Source organism: Gouania willdenowi, chromosome 4, assembly GCF_900634775.1.
Source record: "Gouania willdenowi chromosome 4, fGouWil2.1, whole genome shotgun sequence".
In the NCBI taxonomy this organism is placed as follows: domain Eukaryota; kingdom Metazoa; phylum Chordata; class Actinopteri; order Blenniiformes; family Gobiesocidae; genus Gouania; species Gouania willdenowi.
In genome coordinates, this window is record NC_041047.1 from 39,442,459 (window position 1) to 39,461,002 (window position 18,544).

The following is an 18,544-nucleotide window of genomic DNA, read 5'->3' on the forward strand; positions in this document are numbered from 1 at the left end:
GACTTTAACAAGGCTGGCCAATCAGAAGCCAGGACAGGTTTTAACCAACCACACAGCATCCACCCACAGAGGAGGGAAGAAAAGCGAACTACAACTCCCATCTATCTATCTATCTATCTATCTATCTATCTATCTATCTATCTATCTATCTATCTATCTATTTATCTATAGTAAAACCTGCTTTAAAGAGTTGAAAATGTCTCCCATAGAAGCACTAATAACCGTATGTTAATAACACCTTTGAATTAATGTGACAGTGTGTCTATGATTCTATGATTTCCTGTAAAATGTTGCCCTGTGGATATAAAAACGTGCCTTTAACTAAAAGCAGCTCGATTTAAAACTGATAAATTGAACCAATGATCAATTTAATGATCCCCTGGTAATGGAAATCAACCAATAACTCAAACTGTAAGTAACAGTACTTCTACTTGAGTAGGATATATCAGTATTCTCTACATCTCTCGTAATTTCTTAACTGGCGTTTGTTTGGTACTTGGAAATTTTCATAATGTTTGTTAACTCATCTTTTAAAGGACAAATATGAAATTTAAAAAAAATTAAAGGTGATTTACAACAACATCAATATAATCTTTATATTAATTAATTGTCACTACAGTGTCAGTGTTGTGGTTTTACAGTTTTAAAACTTCATTTTCTTCTTGTAGTTCTAAAATAAGTTATTAAATTGGAGACAAGTAGTTTAGTATGTTTAGTAGAAGCCATGTACCCCCTACCGCTGCACACTTAAACATAATAATGCAGTGTTTGTAAACCTTGAGGTCGTGACCCCATGTGCGGTCACCTGGAATTCAAATGGGGTCCCCTGAAATGTCTAATAATTTATTATAATAAAAAAACACTGATTAAAAATTAATTTTTTTAAAATGTTTGAATTATTGTTCTTTTTTAAATTAAAACACCACACACTAAAAACTATCTTAAACAATATTCTATACTTTCACTTTCTGAAATATAAATCTAGTTCAAATTAAATGCAGAAAAAAGTCTCTGGAGACGCCAAAAATGTGTGTTATTAAAATGGAGTCACAACCCAAAAAAGTTGGGAATTACTGATGTGATGTCACAAAAAAATAGATAATACAGTGAAATTTGTCTCTGAATCTTACCTATCCTGTTAAGGAACAATATAATTATAATATAGTGCTTTTTTGGACACTCAGTCGTTTTACAGAATTAAGGGATTATTCTTTCACTCCACACTTCATGGTGGTAAGCTACTGTTGTAGCCACAGCTGCCCTGGGGCAGACTGACTGAAGCGAGGCAGCCAAAGTGTGCCATCGGCCCCTCCGACCACCATCAACACTCACACACTACATTCATACTAGGAAATGTGGGTGAAGTGCCTTGCCCAAGGACACACACCCCACAGTGGTCCCCCATCCACCTACTAACCAGGCCCAGACCTGCTTAGCTTCCGAGATCTAACAGGATCAGGCAATGACAGGCTGGTGTGTATGTGTAATTTGTGGAAATGCATGGAGGCTCCTGACTGCTGGTCCATTTATATTCTAGTTTCCAATTTGTATTTTTTATTCATGTACCCCCAATGACAATCTACGTACCCGTACCCCACTTTGAGAATCCAGGATTCTCAAACTGTGGGACTTCATCTAGTGGTACGCCAAATTAATTTTATTTAATTCATCATTGAAGTACAGGGTTTTATTTTCTTATATTTAAACAGTGTTACTGTTCAAACTGTGTAATGTTACAGTGGCCAATAATATTAAATATACTTGTTAAATAAAACCTTGTTTTTAATGAATACTTAGGCCTACTACGTTACTGTATTTTAATGCTGGTCATTATGATGGTACTTGGAGAGACAAGCATTTTCTGAGGTGGTACTTGGTGGAAAAGTTGGAGAACCACTGATATAAAGAATATGTTATACATTTCTTGAGTTCTCTGTTTGTTGTTAATTATTTTGTATTTGTTTTCTGCTCATTTGGTTTTATATTTATAATGTCTAAATAAGGCATTTAAGTCTTTGTCTTCCATGGTTTACCTGGTAGATTATTTTTGGGGTTTTTTTGTACAATAATTTGGTAAAATTGTTATTTTAGTATTTTAGGCCTTCTTTACATAAGTTCTGTAGATCTTTTATACATTTCAGTGTTAAATGCAGTTGACATTATCGACTTACATACGTACTTATATTTACAACATACTTGTTAGTTAGAAGTACTAACTTTACAGCTGTAAGTTGACAAACTTATTTCATGTTAATTAATGCTTCATTTATTTTTATCTTAAACTTTAAAAATGTCTTAAATAGCTCCTTAGAATACAGATTTTATTATTTCTATTGTTAGTTTAACATTAAAATAACTTTGAAGGAAAACAAAATTGAACTCACAATATTGAGGGAAAAGAAACATTTAGACTTTACAAAATAGTTTAACTATCTTGCTCAACATAAGGATTTAAGTTTTATTTAAAACCTTAATTCATTTATTTAAAATAAACATGGTACTAAAGTGATATTAAATAAATACTGTTTGTTGGCTGAATTTCTTAATCCAGGATTAATAGGTTAAATGTAAGAATAACAAAATTCTGTTTTGTTTGCGGGGATATAAAAACATGCTGGGCTTGGAGCAAACATCAGCTTTTGCTGATTGCAGATAATGTCCAACACTTGTTTTTTTAAATTAAAAGACAGAGGTGGGGGTTTGAAGTATGAAATACAATGTATTAATTTTTTTACAATCAGAATGTTTTATTGCCATTGTTGATGAACAGAATTCACAACTAGGAATTTGCTTGGTTTACAAGTGCTTAAAAAAAGTCCAATAGCAAACAATAAAATAAATAATAAAAAATAAATAAAAATAAGGCATAGAAGTTGGTACGACGGGTTCCACTGCCAGGTTCCATCGTGGGAGAGTCACCAGACGGGTTCTTCTGCATCTGTAAATGTGCAGATTACAAATATTACGTTAGAGTAAGGCGTTGCACATCTTTAATCTACTTTGTTGAAGCGGTAAAGAACTCACCCTGAGCTTGGGTTTGACTCCTTAAACTGGAAGCCATCTTGCAGAGTCTAGGGTGAGTCGCCAGAAGCACTAGTAGAATTCAAACCAGCACTAAAATTGTCAGGACTTCCTCCTGAAGTAATATACGAAGTCACATGATTGTCGTCATGTAGGAAGGAATCAACCTTTGAGCATGTATCACCTTGGACTTCAGTGTCGCATCAAAATGGTGCAAAAATGGACTTAGCTAGACATCAGAAAGAAAGACCTGGGGGGTATTTCATCAAAGTGTTCTCAGTAGAGCCAGGCTTATGGTTTAAACCTGGTTTAGCCAAGCTGTCCATGACCATGCTGGCTTTTCCCATTCCATCAAACTCTTCTCAGCTTGGAGCTCCCTGGCTGAGCCAATCAGCTGACAGAGTTCCTCCTAAGTGCACGTCTTCATTAGACCAACGAGATCAATCACAGATTTAATGATTAGAGACGTGAGGGCGCATGCTCGCCAGCATTTACTGATTAAACAACCAATAGAAACCAATGCCGACACCAACGGGACGAGACATCATCTGTTACTGAGCAGTGAGAATAAAGTTGAAGTTTCTGAGCTTTGAACATCTTAAATGTAGTAAAGGGTTAAAGATGGTGTTGATTAGTCAATTTATCATAGAAAATTGAAGCATATGATCACACACTGATCATGTGAGTTTGATAAGTTTTTAACGCCTGTCAGTGTTTAATAAAAGACAATGCTGTAACTCACAATAAAATAATCTGTACTGTAATTTATGAGACTTGATTGTTTTGATCAATAATTTCTAGGAATTCAGCACTAAACATTACATTCAAATGAACAAAAAGAGCAGCTCAACTGTGTGCGCAGATGGCTGTCGCATCCAACACTGCTCCCGGTGCAGGTAGCAGCACACATGGGAGATGTGCACACTGATCATCTCCCGAAAAGCAATACTGTTCATGAAGTTTCTCAACGAGGAGCCTTATGTTCTGTCCTGTGACTGTCCCTGAACAGCCCCTCCCTCTCTGTGTATTTAGAGCTCTCTTGTTTTCAATCTCTGGATCCTCAATGAATATGGACATATACCGTGCAGTATATGCATGATGCACATATCCCTATAGGCCATATTATATTACTGATGGTTTAAACCAGGGGTGTCCAATTCCGGTCCTCGAGGGCCACTATCCAGCATGTTTTAGATGTTTCCCTCTTCATGATTCAGCTCTGCAGAAGCCCGATAACGATCCTAATCATTTGAATCAGGTGTGTTGGAAGAGGGAAGCATCTAAAACATGCTGGATAGTGGCCCTCGAGGACCGGAATTGGACACCCCTGGTTTAAACGCATGAAGACTGATTAAAATCAAACTCATTAAAAATACGGCATACGTTAAAACTATGATTCTATAGTCATTTGTATCAATTTAAAATCTCAATTAAGCATTTACCATGATATTCTGTTTCATTTCCTTTTAAAATACTGCATTAAAGTCTGACAAAAAGTCTTTTGTACTTGTTTTTCCTTTTGTAGAACTTTGTTGAGAGTTTTACAGCATCACTAAATGACTTCTTTAATAATGATAATGTGGTTTCATGAGTGCGTCTGCAGCTTTTTCACCTAAAGATTTGACCCAAAGTTATTTAAAATGATTCCTCAGGCCAATAAACAGCACTTGACAGCATCAATGCTTCAAGTGGGGCTTCCCTCTTGAAATATAGACTATGTAAATTTGAAGAGATCTTTAGCCTGGTCATGTGACCTGGAGAACATATCCCTTTACAGCAATCGCGTGACCACGGGCTTAGATATACATAGTTCCCACATGACGTCACAACATGCGGACATTTCCCGACCCGACACTGTTGCTGTGGGCAGCCTCTGTTCACAGCCAAAAGAGCACAATATGGTAGTTTGGTGTTGGGTTGATGGTGCACTAATCGCAGTGATAGAGTTAAATGTAGATTCTTTAGTCAGGGAAGTGGGCAAGTCAGATCTGTAACTTCGAGATAAGGATTGGCTCTCAGGGCTGGGTTGATTGGGCTAAAGTGCGAAGCAGGGCTGGGCTTGCGCCGCGGCTGAGGAGCCGCTGCTGCCGCTGCCCCCTACTCCCTGGCCTCGCCGCCATTGTCAACCCCCTTCGAGGTCGAGAGCAACCTCGTCGCTCAACGTTGAAAAATCTGAACTCTTTAAGTGACTTCAAGCGACAAATCCCTCATCCTTCACGTCTGTAGACAGCGCCGCCTTTGATGCACTGTCTCAAGTTCATACAAGACAAGAATTTTATACGATCAATGCATTATTATTGATTTGTTTAGACAGAAATGTACTGTCATATTTATTGTTGTACTAACATATCAGAGAACAATACTGGAGTTGTAGTTGTAGTAATAGTAGCTCCAGGAGGAGTGTGTTAAAGTTTGATCTGACAATTTTCAAGATTTGGCCAATTTCCTATTAACACAAAATGGACAGCATCTCGGTACAAAACATAAAAAATAAAGCATGCATATCATTGACTTTTGATCGAGAAGCTAAAACAGAAGTTTGTGAAAAATTCCAAACATTTGATTTTTTTTCCCCCCCATATTAAATTGTCTTCACTCTGTAGGGGGTGCGAACGTGCCAATACTGAAACCATATGGTTGAACTGAAACAGTGATTCTTGACTGATGTTGGTCAAGCTGTGATAGTCAAACATTAACAGATTGTGGTGGTTACACCACCAGTCAAAATAACTAAGTCAATAATTTTGTGCTGTTCCTGACTTGAGAGGAACTCCTCTTTTCTGGATGGTGTTTCCTAGACTTTACTCAAAGAACCAGACCTTCAATTACTTATTTTTATTTAAAGAATTGTCTGTAGGTTGATGCATCAGCTTAGGTGAAAAACCTCAAAAGGAAAATACATAGTACAAGCATTTTTAAACAATGTAAATAATTTTTTTAACTACTTATTGTTATTATTCTGTCTGACATCAAACAGCCTCAGGATACTGTAGATATGAACTATCTGAGAAGTTCTTCATACATCCATCATCTCCTGAGGCTGATACAGCAAAACATCATGATTGGATTGTAAACTTGTAAGATTGATTAATTTGAAAGACTGCACTGTGATTTGATTTAATGTTTAGGATGAGGATGTTTTAAAGTTAAATGGAAGATCATTTATTTATTATTACAGTAGCACTAGGCAATATAAATAATAGGCATATTATGTATGGCCTTTTAACAAAGATTAGGTTAACATTAAATAAATTATTACATAAATATTTTATATATAAATTCCCAAGATTAAAAATGTTTGTAGAGATTTCTGTATATTCTAGTAGTTCCCAAACTGGGGTACGTGTACCCCTAGTACAGGGGTCTGTAACCTGTGGCTCTGGAGCCTCATGTGGCTCTTTGACTCTTTATATATATATATATATATATATATATATATATATATATATATTACAAGCACACACTTTTTTCATCCATCAATCATAATTTGTTGCACAACTCTCCAAAATGGGAAGAAAAAAAAAATCAGAAATAAATGAATAAAAAGTCCTAAATTCAAGGACACAGGAAAGAGTTTAGACGAGCCTGCAGACACAATAAATAATATATAACATGAGCTCAGAGGTACATTGGGCAATAACGTTTGGTAAACACTGTTCTATGTCAAAAGGTTTCTATTTTGGAGGATTGTGTTCACGGTCACGTGGGTGTCCTTTATTTTATTTTCTCAAAGGTGGCAACCCTAGTGTCAATATTATGCACTAAAAAGACAAATGCATGTAAAAAAAAAAAAAAGTTTAAATAACGTTAAACACCTTCATGTGTCAATATTTAGCACTAAAAAAAGACAGGTAATTATTTTAGGTTGGATGTGCAGAGCTGACCGACCTGTAAAAGAAGAGCGAGGAGCATCATCTGTATGAGCTGTGAAAAAGAAAGAGAGAGTGACTGAGCATCCACAAATGAAATAAATGTCTAATCAATGGAATCATCTTTACCTGTGGCAGGTAAGCTGATGCTGCTGCACGAGCGCAATCTCCTCTGTCTTATGCTGTGTTCCATGACCCTCGGAACTCTGCCTTTCCAGTTCAAAACTTCAAATTCAAAGTGTTGCAGACGCAGCGCGTCAAAATATCTCACAAACATGGCAGACAGGGATAATATTTACAATAAACTCAATAATTTTTATGTGTTTAAAACTGTGATTATTCAGGATAGTCTTTTTTTCTCCCCAATTTGATCTATTTATTTATCTATCTAGAGGGTTTTCACGGCGCATCATCTACCGCGTCATCAACCCGGAAGTCGCCATTTTTGACGTAAGGAGCCGGTTTACATATAGCACACAAACAAGCAAATCGCAAATTTTGAGAAGAAATGATGAATAAATGCCGTGTTTTTGGCTGTACTATTTGGTCAGAACGTGAAAAACGTGGAGTTTTATATACTGTCAAAAGTTATAACAGATCAGGGAAGAACAATGTCTTTATTTTATAGTCAGTTGTTCTACATCAGGACAGCAGTGACATGAGACTAGCTCACCGTTGTTATTGGTGGATATGCAAACACCGCCGCCCTCATCTCCAGTGACGACCCGTGAGCACTAGGGTTGGGTGGGCAGGGTGTTGCAAATCGAGACCACCAATGTCAACCCCAATGACATTTCCATATGTTTCTGCTGGCAAGTGTTAATTCAATTCAATTCAACTTTATTTGTATAGCACAATTTACAACAAAGTCATCTCAATGCGCATATCAAAATTTAAAATTCATAATAAGAAAGACAAAAACCAAACACAATCCACATGAACAAGTATTTAGCCATCTATCAAAATCAACATCATAAACACCATTAAAAAAACATAAACAATTATTTAATATAGCCTCCATACTCTATCAACAAGATATATCTCATGACACGGCAGCACATCTGTTGTTTGTGTTGGAAACACAGAAACACAGAGAAAATGACAACAACAACAACTCAGAACAACCACAGTGAGGCATATCCACTAAGTCAATCCTACCATTCACTTTAGAAAATACAAACAATGTTCTGACCTTCCCTTTGCTGAAGGTCTGGTAACTCAGGTGTTGGTCTCCCATCTTTTAAAAGCTGTCATTTTTCCTCAAAAGAAAGTTTCTTTATCATCTCTTGTGCTGTCATCCTGCCTGCAGTGTTATCCTGCATCTAGCTAGAGAACGTAGCAGCTGTAGCAGCCATGCTGGATCAATTCACTAATGCACTGTGAACTTACGTATAGCATTTTGCATAGTGCGGTTACGTCCAAAGGCAGCATAGAGAGCTGCCTTTTTACGTAAATGGTTGTCATCTTGGGGAACTGACTGCGCATGCGCAAACACATAAAAACATGCTATGGGAACAGAGGCAGAGCAGCAATGTGCTTTTGGGAGGGGCTGTGGCCTCCTCCTGCCTTACAGCGGAGTGAGACTGTGCAGTGTCTCTGCCGGACCAGAAATAGCCATGTTTAGGCTATGAAAAGTAAAAAATGCTGACTATCAAACTTATTGGTACTGTAGGCTATCGGAAATTGAAAAATAAATCATTTATAATTATATTATAATTAAAAAAAATAATCAAAATATCAATTCACCCATGGGAAGGCACTGCCTACCTTGTCTACCCTGACTGCACGTCATTGCTGATCTCTCATCTTGTATTTAAATTCAGCTTCAGGATGTCCAGTTTGTTCTCCAGGAAGCGGACATTAGAACACAGGATGGAAGGAAGCGGCGTTCTGTGAGGATTAGCTTTTAGCTTAGTTGCTAGCCCCGCTCCTGCTTCTGATCACACCACTTACGTCTCCTCTTCTGGCGGACACCGCTGGTACGAGGCTCCGCTGCTTCCTAGGTCGCTGGATGTAGCCGGCGTAGTAATCCGAGGCTTGAGGTCCAGAGTAGTCGTATCTAACGGACTATAACTGTTTGATTTGCCTAAATCTAAGAATGCCTGGTGATCGTATATTATTTTAGAGTAACTACGCTGTAGGTTCACTGTGAAATTATTAGAACTGACTGAGTTATCTGCCGATTATATATTTGTTGCTAACGCGAGCATCTACAGCCGCAGCTGACCTCCACACTTCTATAAGATTTAAGGTCTACCGCTGTGTATGGGCTTGGTGAAATCCAGGTATAGTTGACGATATCAGGATACATAACAGACGAAAGACTCTACGGGTCGTCATTGATCCAAGACGAGGGAGCCGACTCGTATGGATCTGCACCAGCAATGAACCGTATTTTTTCCAAATATCGTGCCCTTTCCTGCAGACCAAGTCCCTCCTTGTATGCCTTTGCAGCTATAATACATTTTGAGGAGCTTTTCTGTGATTTATCCATCTCAGAGTTTACCTCTGTGAGCCTCCAACATGTAGTGTCAACAACCGCTTACTTCCAACATGGCCGCGCATCCGGGTTACTGTCCAGAAAGTGAAAACTCTCTATTATCTTATTGACCCACGTCACAAGTGACGTCACAACTGTAGCTGGAGGCAAAAACAGGCAATGCCACTGGCTAAAGACTGTGGAGGCTAGTTAGAATGTAGTCTTGATGTGTGGTTGGGTGCCAGAATAGGACGAATAACATTAGCGGACGTAAATTAAAGTTTTTTAGGATTCCAGCGGACACTCGTGCTTAGAAAAAACAAAGACAATTGTGGTTTTCCCTCCATGCTAAGCTCCACCCAACAAAATACGTCATAATGTTTACAAATAATCAAAGGGTCTATAACATTTGATAAAAAATAATAGTTTTTTATATCACATTATTTTGATTGTAAAAAAAAAAGGAGGCATTGTTTTAACAACAACAATAATGTTAATAAATACACTGATGCAGTCCCACCTGATTAAAAGAAGAACTTTAACGTTTGCTGTAGTGCATTAACTGAGACAGCAGAGAGCAGCAACTGGAAGCTCAACCATCACCCTGAATTGGTCCTGTGGGTTCTCAACCATTTCAAAACCCCAAAATAAAGGTTCCAGAGACATGAACATCAAAGAACAGTTATGTGGAAACAGGGCCATCTATAAAGCAAAATGATAGTCCTTTCTTCTTTGAATCTTTGATAACCACATGTATTTATCGACTGGAAGTAAAATATTATTTGTGCCATAGTGTATAGTCATCTTAAAGATGTAAATCCTTGTTTTAATCAGAAATAAAATCTGTTAAAAGTGACCCAAAAATGGTGGAAAAGGTGGTGAAATGGAATTTTAAAAACCACAAAAATTGGTTAAAAGTAGCAAATTAGAGTGGTCAAAAATGGACAGAAAAAGTAGTAAAAAGGGTTGAAATTGTCAATATTGGCTTAAAAGTGACTGTGATGTAATTTAAAACATAGGAGCTTAAACTGGCAAATAATGGGCATGACAAATCATGAATGTGGTTAAATTGGCAACGAACAGTCGACAATACACATTTACATGAAAGCTTGATAAACAAATCTAAAAGAACAAAATGACACAAAAAAAATTGGAAATTTAGCAGAAGTGATTTAAAAAATGTAATTTGTGGATAATTTTATGTGGATTTGATTGATTGCTTTCACAACTAATTTGTTCTTGTCATACAGCTTCAGCTCGTCAATCAGTACACACGCGTGGAACACATGTATGTTTTACTGATACATGCAAGGTTGTTCTAAGCCATTTTGGTGCCCTTGGCCAAATCAGATTTTGGACCTGCAACTACACAAAAGCCATTTTTTAACTTATTTTCATCACTTTTTCTTGCCATATTTTTATCCTTTTAATACATTTTGTTACATTACATTACTTCCATTTCTGATACTTCTCTATTAAATTTCAATGCCCTTTCTGCACATTCTTTCCACTTTTAAGACATTTTTGACACTGATACACTTTTTACAGCACTTTTCCACCTATTGTCACATGTTGACTCACTGTTGTCACTTTTAACCTCTTTTCACCATATGTCATGCTTATTTTGGCCAAATGAACCCCAATCACGATTAATATCGACACTTTGAACTGTTTTTTTTACCACTTTTTCCGTCTGTTTTTAGCCACTCGAATTTGCAACTTTTATCCAATTTCTGTGGATTTTAAAATTTCATTTCACCACCTTTTCCACCGTTTTTGGTCACTTTAACCCATTTTATTCTGATTAAAACAAGTATTTACATCTTTAAGATGACAATATATTAATAAACTTCCTGGATAACAGTGAATATTAGGGAACCACTGGTCTTAAGGGCTGGATTTAGCCCCTGGTCCTTGAGTTTGACACATGTGACCTATAGATGATTGTGTTGTGTCTCATGATAGAAAAGTTGAACAACATTCATAGTGTGACCATCAAAGTACAAAACCTCTATTGTCAAAGTCTCTTTTTAGGTCCCAAACCAACAGTGTTGAAGAGCTGAACATTTATGACATGTTGGATGTTAGTGCATGATGTCGGCCTCGGGGGGACATTCTTGGGTCTCATTAGAGAATAAAAGATTGTGTGATAACATCAGTGAGAGGTCACAAGCATCCTCCTCTCATCACTCCACAGTCCTTACGGAGCATGAGGCTCGTCATCGTTTCGTACACCTGGGTCATAAAGGGTTACACAAACCATTCCAGCAGGCTCAGGCATGCTCACTGAATTCCCCAGCTGTGCACGCTCACTCACTCTCATGCACCTGTCGGTATGAGCTGCTTCACTAGGCTTCATGTGAAACTATCGTGAATTGGATTCTTTGGATGTTCTTCATGAGCAGGGACTAGAACCAGATCCAGAAAAGCTGGACTTACAAGGTTTATTCTCATGTGAGCAGTAAATACAGTTTAAACATCTTAGTTATCATCACACTGTTTTCTTTTCTACGGCTCGTGTCTTTGTTTTCTTTAGAAAGTGTCTATTCGTACGGTTGCCGCACGGACAACCTAGGGTGCTAGTGGTACGGTTACCCAAGTACACGCACGTAGCATTTTAGGGTTAGGATTAGGTTTAGGCTAAGGTTATAACACAAGATCACAACAATTTTTAGGTTTAGTCTTAGTCACAAGACCTAAACTGACCAATGACTGACCTGTCACGTGACCTAAACTGGCCAAATAGGGGCGCTGCGTACGGGTAGAATGTTAGTATATTAATAATCGTACAGAAAGCCACTGCCTTTTTTTTCATAAATATATGATAAATACACTTTTTTCATCCCTCCATCTTAATGAATTATGTGGAGTCAGACTCTCATTCCTCTCACGGTGGTGAATCACGTTTTCTGAGGTGTCGAGCTCAGCTGATTCAGCAGAAACCCCCCACATACCCAGACTGTTGGAGTGCCGTGCATTTTTTTTCAAGAGTCATCAAAACCACACTCGTCTTCATGTGATTGACCTCTAACAGACACAGAAATACAGGCAAGGATGACGGATGCCTCCTTTTTTTAAACCAACCGTCACATGTTCCACATTTTTTACATAATATGATGATTGTGTGTCTTGAAATTCCATCTTTATCAAATGAAGTCAACTGTCAACCTGTTTTCATGACAATAAAGTTAACATCCATCCGTCTTCTCCATACGCTGAGTTTGTGGGGTCAAGGGGAGCTTTGCCCCCCTAATGGTCAAAATTTGAATATAATGTATATAAATAATAATAACATAAATTGATTATAACACATTACTGTTACTTTCATGTCGCAGATGTTAGTTCTACCTTAGGTGTGTCATATAACTTTTCAGTGAAATGGTCCCAAACTTTTGAGGCTTTAGGTTGGTTCTTCTTCTGTTGCACAATTATTCTTCCCAATGTAAGTGGTGAAGAAACACTGCACCCAGCAGCTCATGTATGGTACTGTAGCAAAAAATGAAGCAAAAAGTGGCCGCCGGCCTGATTTTATCATGAATTTACAACATTAAACACGTTTTTTGTCGTCAACATTATCAATTATGTTACTAATCATTTTTGCATTATTGTATACGCAGTGTGGTTGGCGTGAATTTCGAGACGGTCTATATACATTTTTAATTCTAATTTTTCTTTTTACTGCCACAAATGACCACAAAAACAAACTAAATTCTTGTTTTTTTTTCCTGTATTAAGACTCTGATTGATCATCTCTTTATTCATAAAAGCAAGGAATCTCTGTCTGTGTGTGTGTGTGTGTGTGTGTGTGTGTGTGTGTGTGTGTGTGTGTGTGTGTTTGTGTGTGTGTGTGTGTGTGTGTGTGTGTGTGTGTGTGTGTGTGTGTGTGTGTGTGTGTGTGTGTGTGTGTGTGTGTGTGTGTGTGTGTGTGTGTGTGTGTGTGTGTGTGTGTGTGTGTGTGTGTGTGTGTGTGTGTGTTTGTGTGTGTGTGTGTGTGTGTGTGTGTGTGTGTGTGTGTGTGTGTGTGTGTGTGTGTGTGTGTGTGTGTGTTTGTGTGTGTGTTTGTGTGTTCCTCAAATATATCTGCGGATCAGGATCAGACTGACCTGAGAGTTTCAACATAGCTGCTGTTTGGTTCAAAGGTCATATATATATATACAGTATATATATGTGTGTGTGTGTGTGTGTGTGTGTGTGTGTAAAAACATCACTCAGTGAGGACGTAGAGTTTAAGCAACATTTCTTTGTCTTTTTTTAACTTTGGTGTAAAAATCTAACAATAAGCCTAACAAATCAGGACCATGTGACCTTCTATACATAACAGTCCTGAAAATTAGAGGACGGGGCCTTGATTTATGTGGAAATGTTTGTGGGGCGGGGGCACATTCCATGGCTGATGTAGGCAGGAAGTTTTGGAATCTCCATGGAAATTAAGGGAAAGCACAGAGTCCTGCAGTTATTTTTTCCAAATATCTCACACCGGGTTATGTAGAACAAAATGTGTTTTGAAAGGAGGATCCATGGTGTGTTCCATCCCTGCTGGAGGGAACGCATCCCACAGGATGGGGAGAACATTGTTCAAATGTGGATCATTTGCAGGGAATGTGTTTTAATTTAAGCCTCAAACTTCACTGCTGGTGTTAAAACAAACACGAACATTCCCGACATCTGTTCCTAATCCTCTGTGACTGAGTGAAAACCACTTACAGTTGCTGGGAGCCAAACTGGTGAAATCATAGTCATAAATACAACAGCCCTGACATCATCATCATCATCATCATCATCATCATCATCATCATCATCATCATCATCGTCATGGTCATTGATACAACGCTCCAGATTTGTGTGGATTTGTCTGCAGGAGGATGAGTTGGGAATGCTGCTGTTGGCCTGGTACCAAGTCCTATAGCGCTAACCGCTGACCTTTCCCCTACAGCAGACATAGGAAACTGGCGGCCCGGGGGACACATGCGGCCCTTGGTCTAATTCTGTGGGGCCCCTAAGACAAATCCACCAAAAACTGTAATCCAAGAAATTGGAAATAATTCAAAGCTCAACATAATACACAAAATAACTCCAAAAACACACAAAATAACTCCAAAAACATACACAACAACAGCAAAAACATAAAACAGTTACACAGTTACACAGATTGAAAAAATTCAAAAGAAAATAAACCACAGACTGACAATAAACAAGCTGCAAATATAACACATAACAACTAACAAAAACACATATAAACACTCATGAAACACACAAATGCCAGTAGGAATTCCAAAAATGACATAAATACACAAAACGACTCAAAAAACCCACAAAAAAACAAAAGTGTGATGTTGTTAATATACATTTGATATATTTACAAAAAGCAAAATTTGTGCAATTACATTTTCAATATACTACTACTAATCATACCATTAGTACTACTTTGCATTTCTATGTATTAACGAAATAAAAGCATGTATGTAGACTATATAAGACATTGACAATATCCAAGCAATAGGTGACACGTAGCGACAATATTGATTAAATTTAGGGAAATTTTGTCAAATAACAATTTGAGAAGAATAAATGACTTCCATCATGTTGTACAAGCATGGGGAAACATTCCAGTACATTCCAAATTTTGATTAATTTTTGTTGATTTATTTGGTGAAAATCAGGGGTTAACGTTAGTTAGGCGGCTATATTCACACAATAATTGTTTCTTCTTGACAAAAGTTTTAATTTTCTGAGCTTGGGGAATGGAATGGGATGATTTTAAGACTTTAAACGATACTCTGCCGTGTATATTGACAATGTTATGGACAATTTTGTGCAAAATTACTCCCAAAGTCCAAATATTTTTGACTATTTTGTCACTTTTTGTCATCTGGCGGCCAAAATAGATTTAGAAGTGACTGAATTTGTTTTTTGAAGATGTGTTTCATCATTGTCATTATTTTGGTACCAAATATGAGATAAACAGGAAGGAGATTTTTTTTGTTTTTTCATGTTTTTGATAAATTGCAAAAATTTTCCTCAGGGTTTATCACTAAAATACGCTCAAAAACATTCCTGCCACCAATTCCAGAGACCACAAGAATACTTATCTCACTTCATATATATTATACTTTGAAAAAAATACAGTCGTGTTTTGTTCTACCATGGGGAGGGGTAAGTCCCCATATAAAGCCCTTTTGAGATATAGCAGTTAACCTATATCCTATTATTCAGTGTGTGTGTGTGTGTGTGTGTGTGTGTGTGTTACAGTATTGTAGACTGTATGTGTTAAAATGCATTAGGCGAGAATGGACATTGATTACTTTATGTTGAGTTTGTCACTGAACGATACATACATTACATATGTACAATTTGTGCTAAATCTATTTCTTGTTCTATAGTGATTAGAATGTGTGTATTCAATGTTTTGATGTTGATTCTGACATGAAGTTTGAGACAAAGAATAAAGAAAAAGAAAAGACGTTGTTTTCTGTGCTGAGAAAAGTGGCACACGGATACAACAAGTAAAGGCAGAGAGAGGAAAATGTACGGCATCTTCGGAATGTCATTCCAGGCTAACTGAGGGGAAGGAAAAGATGAAAATATTTACATTAAAAGTCAATGTTCGCAGATGGATTGTTCCGATATAAAGTCACCCTACACCTATGGACATGATTGCACACTTATCACACACACACGTACATCAGATAGATAAAATACATGCAATGACTGATGTTAACTATTACTATTCACCAGTCCAAACATGGCTGTGCTGGGGAATCAACAGACATCTGGCAGCAGCAGCACATGTGAACTTGTTAAACACCCACAAACACACAATTACCCAGAAAATCTATGGAATCTTGGAGGCATACCAGGAATATCTGATTTCCACTGCAGTCCCTAATAGGTAAAGAGTCAGGAAATGTTTGGAATTGTCTGTAACTCACGTGCAGCCTTCAGAGTGAAGAATAAACAACGATGAGAGCTTTGGGACACATGTACAGTAAATGCAGAGCATTCGTCCAATCAGATGAATGTTTGTTATGACGGCTGAGCCACTACGTATGGAAAAGACGTCCTTTGAACTTTGATCAAGGTCGAGAAGAAAGGATAACAATGTTCTAAACCCAACCCAACAAAGGGCATTAAACATTGAAATAATGTCATTAGGATACCAAATCATGCCTGGTGCAATATTTGTGTCACAAAAGGACTCGAAAAACAACAAAAATGACAGAAAAACACACAAAATGACTAATACAAAATAACAAAAACTGACAAAATCGTTTTAAAAATGAACAAAATGATTTTCAAAATACAAAAGAAACACACACAAGAACAACATCAAAACACAAGAAAAAAAAAACCACAAACTCGTTGTTTCCTGTGTCAATGCTCTGATTGGTCATTCTTCTAAATGCTGGCATAAATGTTGATCATGTGACCCACAAATCAGACAAATCACATGTTTGTGGCCCTGCTGTGATTAAAAACAAGGCCTGGCAAATTTATTTGTATAGCGCTTTTCATACACAAGGCAACTCAATGTGCTTTACATGATCAAAAAGTGCAACAGAAATTAAAATCATCAACAAACACATTACATCAATAACAACATAACCATAAATCTCTCTCTCAATCATACGCAGTAGAGAAAAAAAGTGCCTTTAACTTTGATTTAAAAATGTTCACATGTGATGCTGACTTCAGCTCTGCTGCAGTTTGTTCCACTTCTTTGCAGCATAACAACTAAAAGCAGCATCACCATGTTTACTGTGAGCTCTGGGCTCCACTATCTGACCTGTGTCCATAGATCTGAGAGACCTGCTGGGTTCATACCTGACTAACATGTCACTGATGTATTCTGGACCAAACCCATTCACAGATTTATACACCAGCAGCAGAACTTTAAAGTCTATTCTGAGGCTGACTGGGAGTCAGTGTAAAGACTTTAAAACTGGACTAATGCGTTCTGATCTCTTTGTTCTGGTTAAGACCCGAGCTGCAGCGTTCTGAACCAGCTGTAGATGTTTGATGCTGTTTTGGGGGATTCCTGTCAGAAGACTATTACAGACTCAAGATGCTCGCTGATAACAGTCCACTTTTTCTTGTTACCAAAGACATCATCCCCATTTTGTCATGATTTACTTGAAGGACGTTTTCACTCATCCAGAAGTTAACTTTTTCTAAGCAGTCACACAACACCTCAATGGAACCATAGTCATCTGGGTTCAGTGATAGATATAGTTGTGTGTCATCTGCGTAGCTCTGATAATCAACCTTACAGTTCTGTAAAATTTGTCCTAAAGGAAGCATATAAAGGCTAAACAGAAGAGGTCCAAGAACAGAGCCCTGAGGAACCCCACAGGACATTGGTAATTTGTCAGATTCAAAGTTCCCAATGCTTACAAAATAACTTTGCACCTTCAAGTAGGACTTAAACCATTGCCTGTCTCTGTGAGGTTTTGCTGCCTAAAAAGCAGTAACAGTCTGAACAAACTGCTAATACTCACAAAAAACTGAAGGTAAAAAAGACACAAAGACTTTTTTCAAACATATATTAAACATTTATTTCAATTTTTTCCATAAAAGTTCAGGCGTACATTAAAAATGTTTCCTTTACAAAATAAAAAATAAAAATCACAGCAACATCACATGGGGTCAACCATCATCCAGAACCTTTTGTGTTTGTCAGGACGAACATCTTTGGCACTGAGAAACAATGACACAGTACAAAAACCAAGAACACCCAACATATATTATCCTCGCTCACTTCAAAATAGCTTTTTGTGTAAACATAGTCCAACATGTGGGATGGGCAGCAGCACAGACCATTGACCAGCAACTGGAATGTGACAGCAAAGATAACTCAGGTAAACTTCAAAGACTTTTGTGTAATAATTCCTGTTAGAATCTTTTGGTCTTGTTTTTAAATAATACGTTAAGGTTTCATTTATTCAGACAACTGTTTCTCAGCAAATACACCTTGATCTCCTGACATGTTTTCGACTGACAACTGCCAGTCTTCGTCAGAGGCGTCTGCTGATCGCATTGACATTTCCGTGACTTCCACGTAATAATTCAAGCAAGACTCTTTTTGTCTTCTTTTTGAATAACATGAAACAAAAATAAATAATAACATTAATAAAAACCAAAAAAATCTTGCTGGAATTATTATGTAGAAGTCAAGAAC